At 44.2% G+C, this 14123-nt stretch overlaps 1 long non-coding RNA gene across 1 annotated transcript; it reads left to right on the top strand.

Annotated features, from left to right (window-relative positions):
• Positions 1-3271: 3271 nt before the first annotated feature.
• Positions 3272-8918, top strand: LOC138157244 (uncharacterized). The gene is made up of 2 exons (XR_011167334.1): positions 3272-5507; positions 7878-8918. It is a non-coding gene; the product is annotated as an uncharacterized lncRNA (long non-coding RNA).
• The last annotated feature ends 5205 nt before the right edge of the window (positions 8919-14123 follow it).

The raw sequence follows: 14123 nt of genomic DNA, 5'->3' as shown, positions 1-14123 counted from the left end.
TCTTCTAGAGCTTTCTGTCGGTTTCTCGCTAGCGTTCCGGCGGGGCTCACAGCCTGTGGTGTTCCTTACTGATTCTTTAAGACTTCGCTATTTGCAGGATGCCAGGGATCCTTTTTCTTAGGGAACCCCGCCCCCAGGGGTTAGCGAGAGTCCTGCGTGTACCACACAGCCTTTCCTCAGGAGTATGATCAGGACATTTTTCCTGTGCATTCTCCATATGACTTAGGATCTTTCTAACTCTGTTTCTCGAAGCCTTATTAATTGGATGGAAAGCCCAGCTGGTTAGAGGTTTAAGGAATGTAGGAAGCATCTCTGCTTTTGGTTACAAAAAAAGTTTCATTTCTTTCCCGTAGTGCCCCCAAAGCTCTTAACTCGGGTTGTGCGTGTGTATGCTTATGGGCTTTTAAAACAAAGTCAAAGTGTATTGGGAATGCGGAGGGTGTCACTGAGTGATTCCCCAGTGGTTGTCTCTTGTGGCCACTGGAGATCAAACCCCACTTAACGTCTTTTTGACTAGGTTAGTTTTGAATAACTGGAGCGAAAGTTGCGTGGGATAACTCGATGTCCCTAGGGCATTTTTGATGGCTGCTTCGCCAAGCTTTGTCATTTGCTCTTTAACAGAGCCTTAGGGTGAGCGGGTTTGCAGGACTGGATAAGATATTCTTTGGTTGGGGTCTGGGACCCAGTCAGGCGGTTTGGAGCGCCGCATCTAGTCCCCTGTGAGCAGAGAGGGTCTGAATTCCCCTCGAAATGTGATCAGGATTGCCCTGTAGAGTACTGCCAATCATCTGTCCAGAGAGAACTCCGGATTGTGGCAGGGGAAATGGCCTGTTCGGGGCCTGAATACTGTCCCGGCTTTCAGCTCCCATCGGACTTGTTAGCGAAAGGGGGTAGAGTAGGGGAGAGGAGGTTAAGAGATGGAGTGATCCTTGGGGCGTGGTGGGGGGCAAGAAAATGCTGCAGTCCTCTGTGCAAGGAGACTGGGAAGCAGAAAGAAAGAAGGGAAAATTGGGGGTAACTTGCAAGGGGCAGGAGGAAGCTCTAGGCCTAGAGAAAGAAATGGATGCGGAATTTTTAACCAGAGAGACGACCCCTGTCCTCACCCCCTGGGAAGGAGCTAGCATTGGACGGTCCCCGGGGTGCAAAGAAGGACCCCACAAAGGGGATTTTGCTCCGAATTTACCATTTGGAAATGAAATAAGGCCTGGGCTTGGCTGGGACCCAAGGTGTATGGACAGCATATAAGACTTATGTTCCAGATAAAAGGAAGTAGCATTTTTGTTTTCGGACTTGCATGTTTTTCTCCCTACTTCCTCGTACACCTGTCGGTCCCTAACTAGTTGTCAATCACAGAGCAAGGCATTGATCCAAAATTTTAAAAAATGAAATTTGGTCCACAGAACCGAAGGTTCTAAACCTGCTAGGAACGGCGCCATCTACCGGGCCCAGGGGCTAGGACAGGCAAATTGGATGTTTCTTTCCCCCCCCCCCCCCCCCCGACCCGCCCAAAGAGATCCTGCTTGTGAGGGGTTGGGGAAGCGGTGGGTCGAGAGGACTGAATGGAAGATGCACATTAGGTTTTGCCTCACTCCACTCACCCCCCCCCCCAACTTTAGCTATCAGGGTTGCCCAAGCCCTGCAGAGCTTCAGGCTAGGCCAGTTCCTCTCTCCCTGGCTGCCACAGTAAATAGCCACTCCCCGCAGCCTCGAGGTGACCGGTGGCTGGAGGAGGGCCTGAAAATGCAGAGACTGGAAATTGGTCTGGGTCATCAGAATCGGCCTGGGTCATCAGGAAGGGAGGGAACCCTTTTCTCTTTTAGGAGAAGGCTTTCTTGCAGGGTCCTCTCTTCTGGACGCCCCGTGCTCGAGAACCTAATAGGGTTCTCTGAAAACACCACTAACCCTTTCCTGTTCTCTGGGGGGTATTTGAGTGAGGGGGAAATGGGGGTTGGCCAGTAGAGCGTTACAGACTCCCAGGTTTCATATTTCCTTCAGAGTGCAGGGTGGGGAGAGGTAGGGATGGGTGTGCTAGAGAGCTAACTAGACGTGTCCTGATTTATCGTTCCTAAGAGCGAATTCCAGCAGGGGCCTCGTCAGTCCATTTATTGACTAAATTTACCAGGTCCTCGGTACAATAACGAAAATAACGCATGAGAGAGCTGAGAAGCCGCATCAAGATGTCTGGAGGAGTCTCTCTTTGCCGGGTACCAGACCTAGCCCACTTAATACATTTCTCCCCCAGCTACTCCTAGCTGGGCCAAGCATGAATGCAGTGTCTGAGAATCTATACTTCCCCGACCCTCATTTGTTCTGTGGATTTTCTTTTTGGGGGAAAAAAATCTATTTTGGCATACCTCGCCCAAACACAAGTCAAACTAGTAGGATTTTCCTCCCATAAGATGCTTTCTCAGATCTGTGGTGTACATGTATGGCTACAGGTGGAAACACAACCAAACAAGCTCACCACACCCAAATTCCTGGCTTCCTTAGGAAGTCTGTCCCGAATTAGGCCTTCTTGGCTCTTCTCCTTTTATCTGGCGGTTGAGGTGGTAGGTGGAGAGATATTCTCAGGATAGCTCAAGGCAAGGGTGACTCTTAATCTCTCCTTCCTTCGTGGAAGGCTCCTTTGGTTGCTAAAGCCCTCCCTCAGAAAACCTCTCTCCCACCCTCCACGAGGATCTTTACTTAAGCGTGTTAAATTAGTGCTTCTCTCTCGTTTGACCTCGGGTTTAATGCACCCGTGAGACCTAATTTTCTCCACAGAGCCAAATCTAGCATATACTGGTACTGACGCGAATAGCTCAAGGTCTACTACACTGTTATCCGGGGTTTGGGAGAGAAGTACAGCTGTTAGCCTCAATTTCAACCATTTCCTAGCCCCTAGTTTGGCCCTCGATAAGGGCTTTGAGCCTGAGGACTACCCCCACTACCCAGCACACAGCACCCGCAAGTCCTAGATCTGACCAGGCATCTTTTGACAATTTCACAGGCTTCCGTGGGATCCGCGTGGACTGTAGAAGAAGATTCGACTGTAACTTCGTTTTTGTCCTAAACATGTTTTGAGTTGGAGATCCTAAAGCATTTGAGTTGCAGGAAACAGGCGAGGTATAAATGGAGATTTCAAGAGATGCCCAAACGAATGTGCGGTAAACTAGAGTGGTACAGACCCAGAGTTTTGACCTTTCTTCTCTAATTGTCACCTTGGTCCCTAAATGTGCCTGTCTTCCTACATTGGGCGATGGGTTTCAGCAGCAGGCTGCGCGCCAGCTCGGGCCGCGCTGCAGGCGCAGAGAGCGCGTTCATTTCCTGCGCCCGGATGATACTGAAATCTGCTTTTATTTGCTAGGAGCAAACCCGAGGCTCTCGGCGCTACTGCCTGATGGATGCAAATGTAAATGTGCACTTATTTAATTGGATAGGGCCCCAAGATAAAAGAGATAAACGGCTCCCCGTTTGCCAAGTTATTTTTCCGAGGCATGCAGCGCATTGTGTAGAGAAAGCTAATGAATGGTGGGGGTGGAAGAGAAAGGGGAGTTGAATTTCTGAGGTTCGGCTTCCTGGTTCTGTTAGGGGGCAAGGGACCCAGATTATGGACTCGGATCAGGTGGAACTCGAATATAGGCTTGACCCTCTACACTAACGAGGTCTGGAGATAGGAGCCTTCGCTTTTTCCAGTACAACTTGACTCTACCTACTAGTGAACTCAAGGGATATTACCAGCTCCCAACCTGGGGAAGGAAGTGAAAGTGGAAACTTTCCCCCGCCCTTTGTGTCTTAACTTACAGCCACCCCCGCGCCGACCCCAGCCTCTTTCAGGAATCCAACTCTGGCTCAGGAATAGGCGGACAGAGATAATCAACAAATGCAGCTCTACGAATGAGTTAACAGGCCTGCAAGCCCAGGTCCCCCAAAGGAAGAAACGCACAGCTCCGACCTGGACCGCCTCTCTACAAAGATCTCAAATAGTTTTGATTGCCTTGGATCTTAACACATATTTCATGTCTCCCTTCATCTTGGTCCACCCCAACAGGACACAGCCTTTCCCGCAATGGAGGAGGCTTCCCAAAACCACTGTGTCCTACACCTGGGACCCCAGTGCCTACTGTGTACTGAGAAATGTGCCCAGCGCTGGCGGGACTGTTTAAACACCTCCAGAAACGTAAGGGAATGTAGACGAAGTCAAGATAGCTAATTAGAATATGCAGTCGTGAGAGTTTGATTCTAAACTTATGTCTTCTGGTTTTTACTAAGTTTTTTTTTTTTTTCCCCTCCTTTTCCCTTCTACTTAAGAACCCAAGGAAGAGGTTGGGACTGGAAAGGCTGGGAGAGCCTGAGGAAGAAGAAAATGTAGGCGGGGAAAGGGAAGAAGCCCAGAGACAAAGATTGGAGATCTGTGGCCAATTTGAGTCTCAGCTCCCAGACCCTGGAGCCTTCGGGCCCTGCAGCTGAGCCGGTCCCGAAGAGTGATGTTTCGCCCTTGCCACCGCTCCCACATCCCCAACGCGCTGATGAATTGGCTTGTCAGGGGAGGCCTGCACGCAGAGACAATCAGAAAGCACTTATACCTCGCTAAACTGAAATTACTGTCTTTTCAGGGGCTAATTTGTATAACTCCCATGGAGGGACTTCGAAAGTGTTTGATGAGGCATAAAATGATGATTAATGAATTTATTGGTCGCTGCTCATCAAACAGGGGCAGTATAACTCCCCCCACCCCAGGCTCTGGACGGGGGTGGACTGGTTGGAGAGAGGCCTAGAGTTCTGCCCCAGAACTGAAAATCCTGCCCCTTCCAGAAAATCAACGGGACAAATTCCCACTAGAACGGACCCTTCAGCTGCTTCCAGAATCTCTTATCTCTGCATTACCCCCGTTCTATCATCTCTCCCTCTCCCTTCCAGTGCTCCAGTTCCCCCTCCTGGACCCCTCACCCTCCGGCGGTGGGTGGACCTGGATTTCGCCACCTCTGGATTGTCCAGGAATTAAGTTTTGAGCTTCCAGAGACTAGCCCCAGAGTGCGACAGACAAGGACTCGTGAGTGTTGGATTCCTGCACCCATGAACTTCCAAGGAAACTCTCCGTCAGAATCCCTGCACTAAAGACGGCATAGGTCATTGCATTTCAGCTAGTCGAGTCCTAGAAAATCCCTGGGTGTCCAGCAAAGTAGGCCAATGTGAGGGAACCAGAAGGGGTCAGGGTACGACATTAGGAAGGGGCAGTTTAGGGCCTTAATGACTCTAATGTGGGCAATTAAAATTAAGTGGCTGTGATGCAAATGTCTGCTCTACTTTCTAGGAGGCTTCAGGGATCAATACACACGATTTGTAAGGTGCTTCCCATCGACCCTGCGTTAAAATGTTTGACCTTTCTCGAACGAAGAGAAGATCTGAGGAGTGATGACCCCTTGAAAATTTCCTCAAGGTCACACTCTCCATCTTCCCAGTACACACACACTTCTGCTTCTGGTTGGTTGAGACCCTTTTCCGGGGAGGAACTTCTGTTTGTTTGGGTAAGACATAGGGTTGGAGAAGGTGGGTCGGGTTAGCTTACCTACCTCCAGTACTTCTACTTGTATTAACCTCCTATCTTCTGATTCAACCTGGGCCTTCCTCACCTGGTCCTGAACAGGCCACCTAGGTCCAGAGTCATCTTGTTGCCTATATATTATAGTGGAAGGATAACTGTCGGGGAAGTGAAAACATCAAAATTCTAAGACCTGGTTTTGTCACTAAGTGAACAATCACCTCACCTGCCTTGGCCTCCATGTCTTTCTGTGTAGAATGAGGGGTTTGGGCTAGGGTAGATGATCTCTAAGTTTTCTTAACTCAAAAAGTATTCGATGATTCCTTCCATGCCATCCCCCCACATTCTTTGACCTTGTGGAATGACTGAAAAGATCATTTGAATCTATCTTCTCATTTTAACCTTCAGAAGTATCCATAGATTTAGATCTGGAAGGGACCTTAGAGATCATATAGTCCAACCCCCTCATTTTTCAGAAATAGAAACTGAGTCCCAGAAAGTTTAAGTGCCCAAGATAACAAAGGCTGTTGAGAAGCAGGATTTGAACCCAGATCTTCTAATTCCAGCCTACTATGCCAATTTCCTAAAGGGCCAAATTCCTAAATTCAACCAAACAGTCTTCTTGGCTCTGCTATTCCCACCATCCTCTTCCCCTTTCCGCTTCCCCAATTCCTATGTGCTATAGACTATGGAATTTTCTGTCATTAAAAAATGCACATTTATTTTTGTAAAGTCATAATTAAAAAGTGTCCTTCATTGTATATAGACTCTTTCCCCCCAATGTCCATTACTCTACCAGGGGCACTGTAGTATAATAGAGTGACTGTTAGATTGGGAGCCCCCATTTGAATTGTGTCTCTGCCACTTACTAACAGTGTGATCTTGGATAAATCATTTACTCTTTCTAGGTTTTAGACTCCTCTTTAAAGTGAGGAGGTTGTTCTAGAAGTTCTCTGGGATCTAATAGCAATGTTGCACAGTAGAAAAAACTGCACTGGATTTGGAGTTGAGTATCTGGGTCTTAATCAATCAATAAACATTTATTAAGTGCCTACTATGTGCCAGGAACTATGCTAACCACTGGAGATGCAGAAAATAAGAAAGGACAGATGTGTAACTATGAATGTATAGAGCAAAAATGGGTAGCTCAAGTAAGTTCAGGGGCCTTTAACCCAACTCCCACATTCACTGATGAGTCAGGTTCCACAGACAAGGTTAACTTGGGTTCTGTGGAGACCTCTGTGGGTTGGTGGAGGGGGGGGTGTCTTTCCTAATGCTATGGGTTCAAGCTCCTATTCTGGTGTTTTCCCCCACAAACACTTCCAATTAGTTATCCTTTTATCAGTGATTGACCTGGTGATTAGAGCTCCAGTATTATTAACCAATTAACAATTAGTTCTTACAAAAGGGATGTTTACTGAGAAGCTAAAGCAAAATCAGAAATACAAGCATATCCTCTTACATCTAAAGGCACACACCCTCATACTATCTTGGTTCCTTGGGAAAATGGGCTGAGTTAATTTGGTTGCTATGAAGCATCTGTCCCACCAAATTCACTTCCAAATGTGGACAAAGTAGTTCCCTTGCCTGCAGAAACCAGCCTCTGGGTGTTGTTCCACTGCTGGTCTTGGTTACTCAACTATCTATGGACATCTCTGGTGTGGTCTCTTATCACTGAACCTCTGGTTGAATTTTCTTCTTACCTTCGAAGTTCACATTGAAGCTTAGTCAATTGTGTCTTCAACACTCCTTTCTTCTAAGATAGGAAATAATAGACACAACAGGGACAGAAGCAAAATCAGGGCTATTGACTCATGGTTTCATGCATGGTCTAGGGAGAGTAGGCTACTAGAGCTCTCCCCACTGGGATGGTTACTGTAGGTATTAGCAATCATTACCTCTTTATTTGAAAGCAACCAAAAAAGAAGAACAAGATCCAGTAGTTGGGGTTTTGTATATGCATGCTTATTTCTGGTTCAAGAGCCAGTCAAAAAGTCTTTCCTCACCACTTGGCAAGTAGACTAGTAGTCATGGAATACCTGAGTACCTTCCATGTTCACAAGGATGTTGCACCAGGTCAAGAAGGTTGTACTGCTTACAAAGGCTGGACTCTCATCAAGCAGTCACCAGTTACATATACAGAGTGAATCAATACAGATATGTGCAGAACAGTTAAATACAAAGTAGCTGGGGGTGAGGGGACTAATGAGAAAGAGGTTGTTTGATTTGGAGAGCTTTCAATTACCTGGTATTTCTCCACACTATAGGCCCTATTGGAAGCTTTCCAGACATCAGGGAGAAGAAAGGAAGTCTCTGATTAACTTTTCTTTTCTTTTCTTTTTCTCTCTGGTGTCAGAAATCAGATCTTCACTTCTTCCGCTTTGCTGCCTTGACTCTGACAGCTACTTCCTACTCAGCTGATGCAGTCCTGATTCCCCTTCAGCTCAGTATGGCAGTGCCTTTGATAAAATAAAGGGCAATGTTCCTTGGCTCTCAGTTTATATGAAATCATTAATGTTCCACAACCTTCTTCCCCCTTTTTCTCAGCAAATATTAAATTCATTCGCCATTTATTGAGCACCTGATAAGTGCAAAGTACTGTTTTAGGCACTCTGGATACTCTGGAGGGATTGACATTGTCCCTGAATTCAAGGAGTTTACAATTTAGTCAGGGATGGAGGCTGGAGAGGAGTGTAAAGGCATATACACAAAAGAGTATGATATAAGGGTAAAGGAGAACCAATATATTGTAAGAAAATTTTGGGAGGGAGAGCTCACATTTAACTGGGAACATCAGGGAAGGCTTAATGGAGGAGGCAGCAAGAGCTGAGCCTTAGAGAATTTCAATAAGTAGAGATAAGGAATGAGTGCTTTCTAGACAGAGAGAGGATGACCTCCACGAATGCACAGAGGCAGGAGAATTCAATACAAGATAAGGGAACACCTAATAGTTTAGTTGGGCTGGAACCTAGAGTGTGGGAAGGAGACTAATGTGAACTGAATCTTCAAAGGTAGACTGAAGGAGATTATGGAAGGCCTTAAATGCCAGGGTAAGGCTGTATTTTAATCCTAATACAATGGCAGTCTCCCTTTCATCCTTCATGTGAAAAAAATCACCCATCTCTTTCTTATTGGCAGAAATATTCTTCATTGTTGCTGTATGTTTAAAAAGATGGGTCAGATGAAACTAGATCTCTACCAACTGGGATAGAGTTAGATAGCAGAAACTCAGGGACCTTAAACTTTTTTTTTATCTTATTTTGCATTATTTTAGTTTTACCCATAATTCTCTAGTAAAGTTTAAATTGAATGAAAGGGAATGAATGTTTGCTGAAACCCAGCCACAGAGATTAAAATTCCCATGTCAGAAGAAGACTAGTGGCAATGGAAAAAACAATTCAATTCCATTCAAACAAAATTTATTTAGGGCTCTTTGCGTGGGGGACCCTGTGCTTACCACTGGATATCCAAAGATGAACAAGGCACATTTCTTGCCCTGTAGGAGCTTATAGTCCAATAGAGGGACACATAAGGTAAGTACACTAGGTAGAATGGACTAGGGACAAAATCAAAACACTAAGTTGAGAAGGCAAATTGAAATGATCATTTGGGGAAGGGTCATCCTGGAGGGGAGGAGGGCAGCACCACTTGACCTACTCCTTTTTTTGCTTCTTAATTCTGGTTATTTGATTCTGAAAAGGTAAGGCCTGGGGAAATGTTTTGTTGTGGGGAAGTAAGAGTAGAGCTTTGGAGTCTGAGAGAGAAATGAGGTAGAGGAAATCAGGCCTGAATGCCAGATGTGACCTCCTTCAGGGAGGTTTTCTCACCATCCATTTCCCTCCGTTCCTAGCACTCTGTGTCTGAAGGTGACGTCTCCTACCTGGGTTTGGGGCCAAGAGATGGTAGCATCCCCACATATCCTCTTATTCAAACTGGCAGAAACAACAGCTTGGTAAGTCTGCCCAAGGCTCTCACATTAGCTTGGTAAGTCTGCCCAAGGCTCTCACATTGAGATTGGTGAGTTTCCAGCTGCCAAGTCACTCAGAGTAAACAATTCTCTATTCTTTTTTCCTGGCCAAAGTGTAACCTCCCCCAGCACTAGCATAACCTGCCTTTGCCCACAGCAACAGCCCATAGGCCACTTAAAAGACCCTCACAGACCACCATTGGTTGACCACACTCTGAAGAGGAATGCCTAACTGCAGGATCCTACAGAAGTCTTTACAGAAATAGTATCTTCACTGAGAATCTTTTGTCAGTTATTTCATAGAGCTTAAAACTGAAATATATCTTAGGGATGATCTAGCATGTCATTGAGTTCCCTTTCTTCCTCTCCCCCTCCCCCCTATTTTGAAGAGCAAACAAACCCAAAGAGTCTAAATGATCTTTCTGAGGCCATTCAGGTAGCAAATAGCCAAACTGAGATGGAAGCTTTGGTTCTCTAACTCCAGAACCAGTGACATTTCCATTATTCTGAACAGAACATATTTTTCTATGTTTGTTTCCTCAAGCACAGCCACAACCATCCTATGCTACTAGTCAGTCCATCAGCCAATTGACTAGCATTTATTTGTGAAGGCACTGTGGCACATGCTGAGCATGACCAAAGACAAAAGTCAAACAGTTCCTGCCCTCAAGGACCTCCTAATGAATATACAAAGATGCCTACAGAAGAATGGTATGTATCTTGAGAAATACTCCATGATACATTTTTACTTCACCTACTTTACCTAAAAGACAGTGTGGTATAGTGGAAAAGACACCATGTTTGGAATCAGGAGTAGACTTGGGTTCAAATCCTGGGTCCTACACGTACCCGATGGTATGAAACTAGACAAATCATTGTACTCCTATGAACCTTAGTTTCTTCATCTGTAAAATGAAAGGAAGTCTCTCAGGATTGTGAGGAAAGAAATTTATATACCTTAAAGCATTATATAAATGTAAAATATGAAAAATCAGTGCTAATCACCCGTGCCTGGGGCAGCTAGGTGGTGCAGTGGATAGAGTACAGGGCCTTGGATCAGGAAGACTCAACTCCTGAGTTCAAATTTGGCCTCAGACACTCATTATCTGTGTGACCCTGGACAAGTCATTTAACCCTGTTTGCCTCAGTTTCCTCATCTATAAAATGAACAGGAGAAGAAAATGGCAAACCACTCTGGTACCTTTGCTAAGAAAACTCCAAATGGAGTCAGATGGAGCAATAACGACATCACAGTGCCTAGTGTATACAGTCACTTAGTAAATGTTGGTTGATATTATTATCATTTTTATTACTTGGTAGTTGAGTCTTTATCAATCATTTTAATTACACTAGTCATTTATTCTAAAACTAACCGAATATTGAAAACTGAGAAATGACTTCTCTGAACTCTGAGTTTCTAAACATGAGCTTGTAAAGAAGAAATCAAAGAGAAAAGGGCAGTCAGGGTTTGTGAGTGAGAAAGATGTATTCATACCTCATAGTCTACAAGTATGTGATATAAAGCTACCTAATTTCCACAGCAGGGAAGAACAATTAACAGATTCCTGAATTGTAGTTCTGTTTCTATTTAATTTTCAAGGCTAATTACCCATTTGACCTCAGTTCTTAATTAGAGGCATCAGCATATAAAAGTAGGGAATAAATTAGAATCCATTATATAAATACATACAGGAACTTGGAGTCTCAAGGAGAAAGTCAAAGGTAAGCCAAGATATTCCCTGATAAGGTGGAGGACTGGGAATTATAATAGTGAAGTTGTTTCATGGCTGCCTGTTTGAACAAGTCTTTATACCAACATTATTTGGCAAGTTGCAAATGTTCCTTTGTGTTGTTATTTGTTCAATTCCTGTATCCTAGTAGCATGGTGTAATGGCATGAGCAGTGAACTTGAGACCTGAGTTTGATTCCAGCCCCTGATATTTACTTGTGATGTGACCTTGGGCAAGTCACTTGATTTCTCTGAGCCAGAATGAAATGAGGATAAGATCTGCTACATCTACTTTACTAAGATAACATATGTTATCTTTGCAAACCTTAAAAGTCTAAATAAATACCAGTAATTATCATAAAAATGTGGTATAACAGGAAGAGCACTAGACTCTTGTGTCAGAAGCCATATCGGAACAATTGCATTATTAAATATTATTAAATACATCAAAATTGGCTTCGGTAAACAGTTATCAGACATCCATTATGCTTGAGGCACTGTGCTGGGTCCTGGCACCTAGTAAGTTAATCATTGTTTTCTAATCATTGATTTAGGAACATGGAAATATTATTAATAAAAAGCTACAAGCCCTGTCCTCAATGAACTTTCAATCTAATAAAGGGAACAGGACAAAAGGTTTAATATAAGGATAAAAGAAAGAGCCGAAGTTCCATATGACTAAATAGAAAAGGAGAGAACACTTCTACATGGGGGGTCAGGAAATGCTTCATGGAGAAGGTAGCACCCTAGCTGGGTCTTAAAGGAAGATTATTTCAATAGGCAGAGGACAAGAACCCCATCCTCCACCCCTTTCACTCCAAGAAACATACACACACATACATATATACATACTTGCATGTACACTTACAAACACGAAAGTCCCATCTTCTACTGATTATGTTCATGTCCAGATCCATTGATCTTCTCTCCATTGTTACTTGTTCCTGTGCAGAGATTTCTGGGGCTTCAGAACTCTGCCAATTAAATATCTGCCATCACAGTTCCCAAAATGTTGATGTTGCTCTGTGGAAGGGACCCAGGACCTCAAACCACTCACATTCTCAGGGATCAAAGTACCAGTGAAGTATGCCAGCTTTTGCCAATCCCAGTACCTCCCTCTTCCTATACTCCCATATTTAAGGACCCTGGGTGAGTCATTTAACATCTTTGGGTCTCAGTTTCCTCATTAGTAAGTTTCAGAAGTTGGACTTGACCTCTATGTTAGGGGTTCCCAAGCTAACCACACCCTCATTATGCAATTTTAAGTCATTCTTCCTCATGAATGGGCTCTGACTCAGATACAAAAGTAATACATAGTCTTTCCCCCCTGCCCCATACCCCTATTCTACTTTACTTACTCCATAATAACTCTACTATCGGTCCCCCAAACATTAGGGGCTGGATACCACATTGCAATACTAAACCATGGTCACCAATATAAAGTGAATGTTTTGAAAGTCTTAAAGGGGACGTGAAATGTAATTAATGGTTGATGGATAGCATTGTGAAATCTGAGTCTGCTCCCAACTTACTATTCAAATTTTATCCTTCCCCTCTTCTCACTGTTAGATAATTATTAACCCTAGCAGCAGCAATCTGAAGGGAGACCATTCGAGGCATAAGGGTTCACCTATGTAAAAGCAAGGAGATGGGAGAAATAAGGAAGGAACTGGTATAAAGCTGAGTTCAATTTGGATGGAAGAGAGAATGTCTGAAGGAATAATATAAAAGCCTGGAAAGATGAATTGTGGAGCCAGATTGTATCTTAAAATATCTAGCTGAGGAGATTGTATTTTCCCAGTGGGAAGGTGAGGTGGGGTAAAATCTAGCCACAAATATTTAGCGCCCCATTGGGGTTCACTTTCAACTCACACTGCACTGAAAATTTAGGCCCCAGAAGAGAGCTGACTATTTCTTCCCTCAGCATCCTAACGGTTAACCCTGAGGGGTTGGGGTTTTTATTATAGTCACTCATAAACCTTCATCCATTGTGCTCACCTATATCAATCAGTTGACATCAATTAGTTTTTTACAAAAGGATTTATATGGAGAAGAACAGTAGTGAAATGCATTCCCCCAAAATAGCGTGTACACGCTTTCCTTTGGTATGAGGTCCTTGGGGAGAATGGGCTCAAACTTAAAAGGATAAAGGTAATGAAATACACATGTATGAAACATTCAGGGCCAGGGGATACCTGGAGACTCCTGGTTCTTCTGGGAGTCCATTTTTCTCTTCCCAGAATCCCCACCAAGCTTACTTTTGGCTTGTCTGTTTGGGTTAGTAGAATGTAGTATCTTGACTGAGAGGGCAGTGTACTGCTGAGCAGGGTCAAGCATGCCACTTGTCCTCTTCTCTGGCTCCTCACAAAACTCAGCTATACCTGCTACTGCTTCTGGTTGTCAGTAAGATTTCTTTGAGGGTTTTGATGGACATCCCATCTCATCAGCGTGGGTACTCTCCTCTCAGAATACTCATTTGCCCAAGATGAGGAAAGAATAAATACAAAAGAAACTTTTGCTGCCATTGGCTGGCTGGGGGGAGTGTCCAACTTTTCTCACTTAATACCTAGTAGCACAAAGTAATCATCACTGAAAAGTCACCATAGAAGATAATGAGAGACAGTTCCCTTGATTCTTTTGTATTCATATCCAGTTCTGACTTTGTCACTATGGAGTCATTAATCCTTCTGACTCCTCAGTCAATGAGAAGACTTACTTTCATCATCACACAGTACTAATCCTGCATCATCATGGCTGAAATCAGTTTCTGAACTTCTTCTTCTTCTTCTTCTTCTTCTTCTTCTTCTTCTTCTTCTTCTTCTTCTTCTTCTTCTTCTTCTTCTTCTCCTTCTCCTTCTCCTTCTCCTTCTCCTTCTCCTTCTCCTTCTCCTTCTCCTTCTCCTTCT

This window comes from Petaurus breviceps, unplaced genomic scaffold (genome assembly GCF_028583685.1).
Source record: "Petaurus breviceps papuanus isolate PSGF00001 unplaced genomic scaffold, PetGlider_PUasm1.0 171, whole genome shotgun sequence".
Classification (NCBI taxonomy): domain Eukaryota; kingdom Metazoa; phylum Chordata; class Mammalia; order Diprotodontia; family Petauridae; genus Petaurus; species Petaurus breviceps.
Note: the sequence above shows the minus strand (reverse complement) of the source record. Positions and strands in the feature narration are given on the sequence as shown.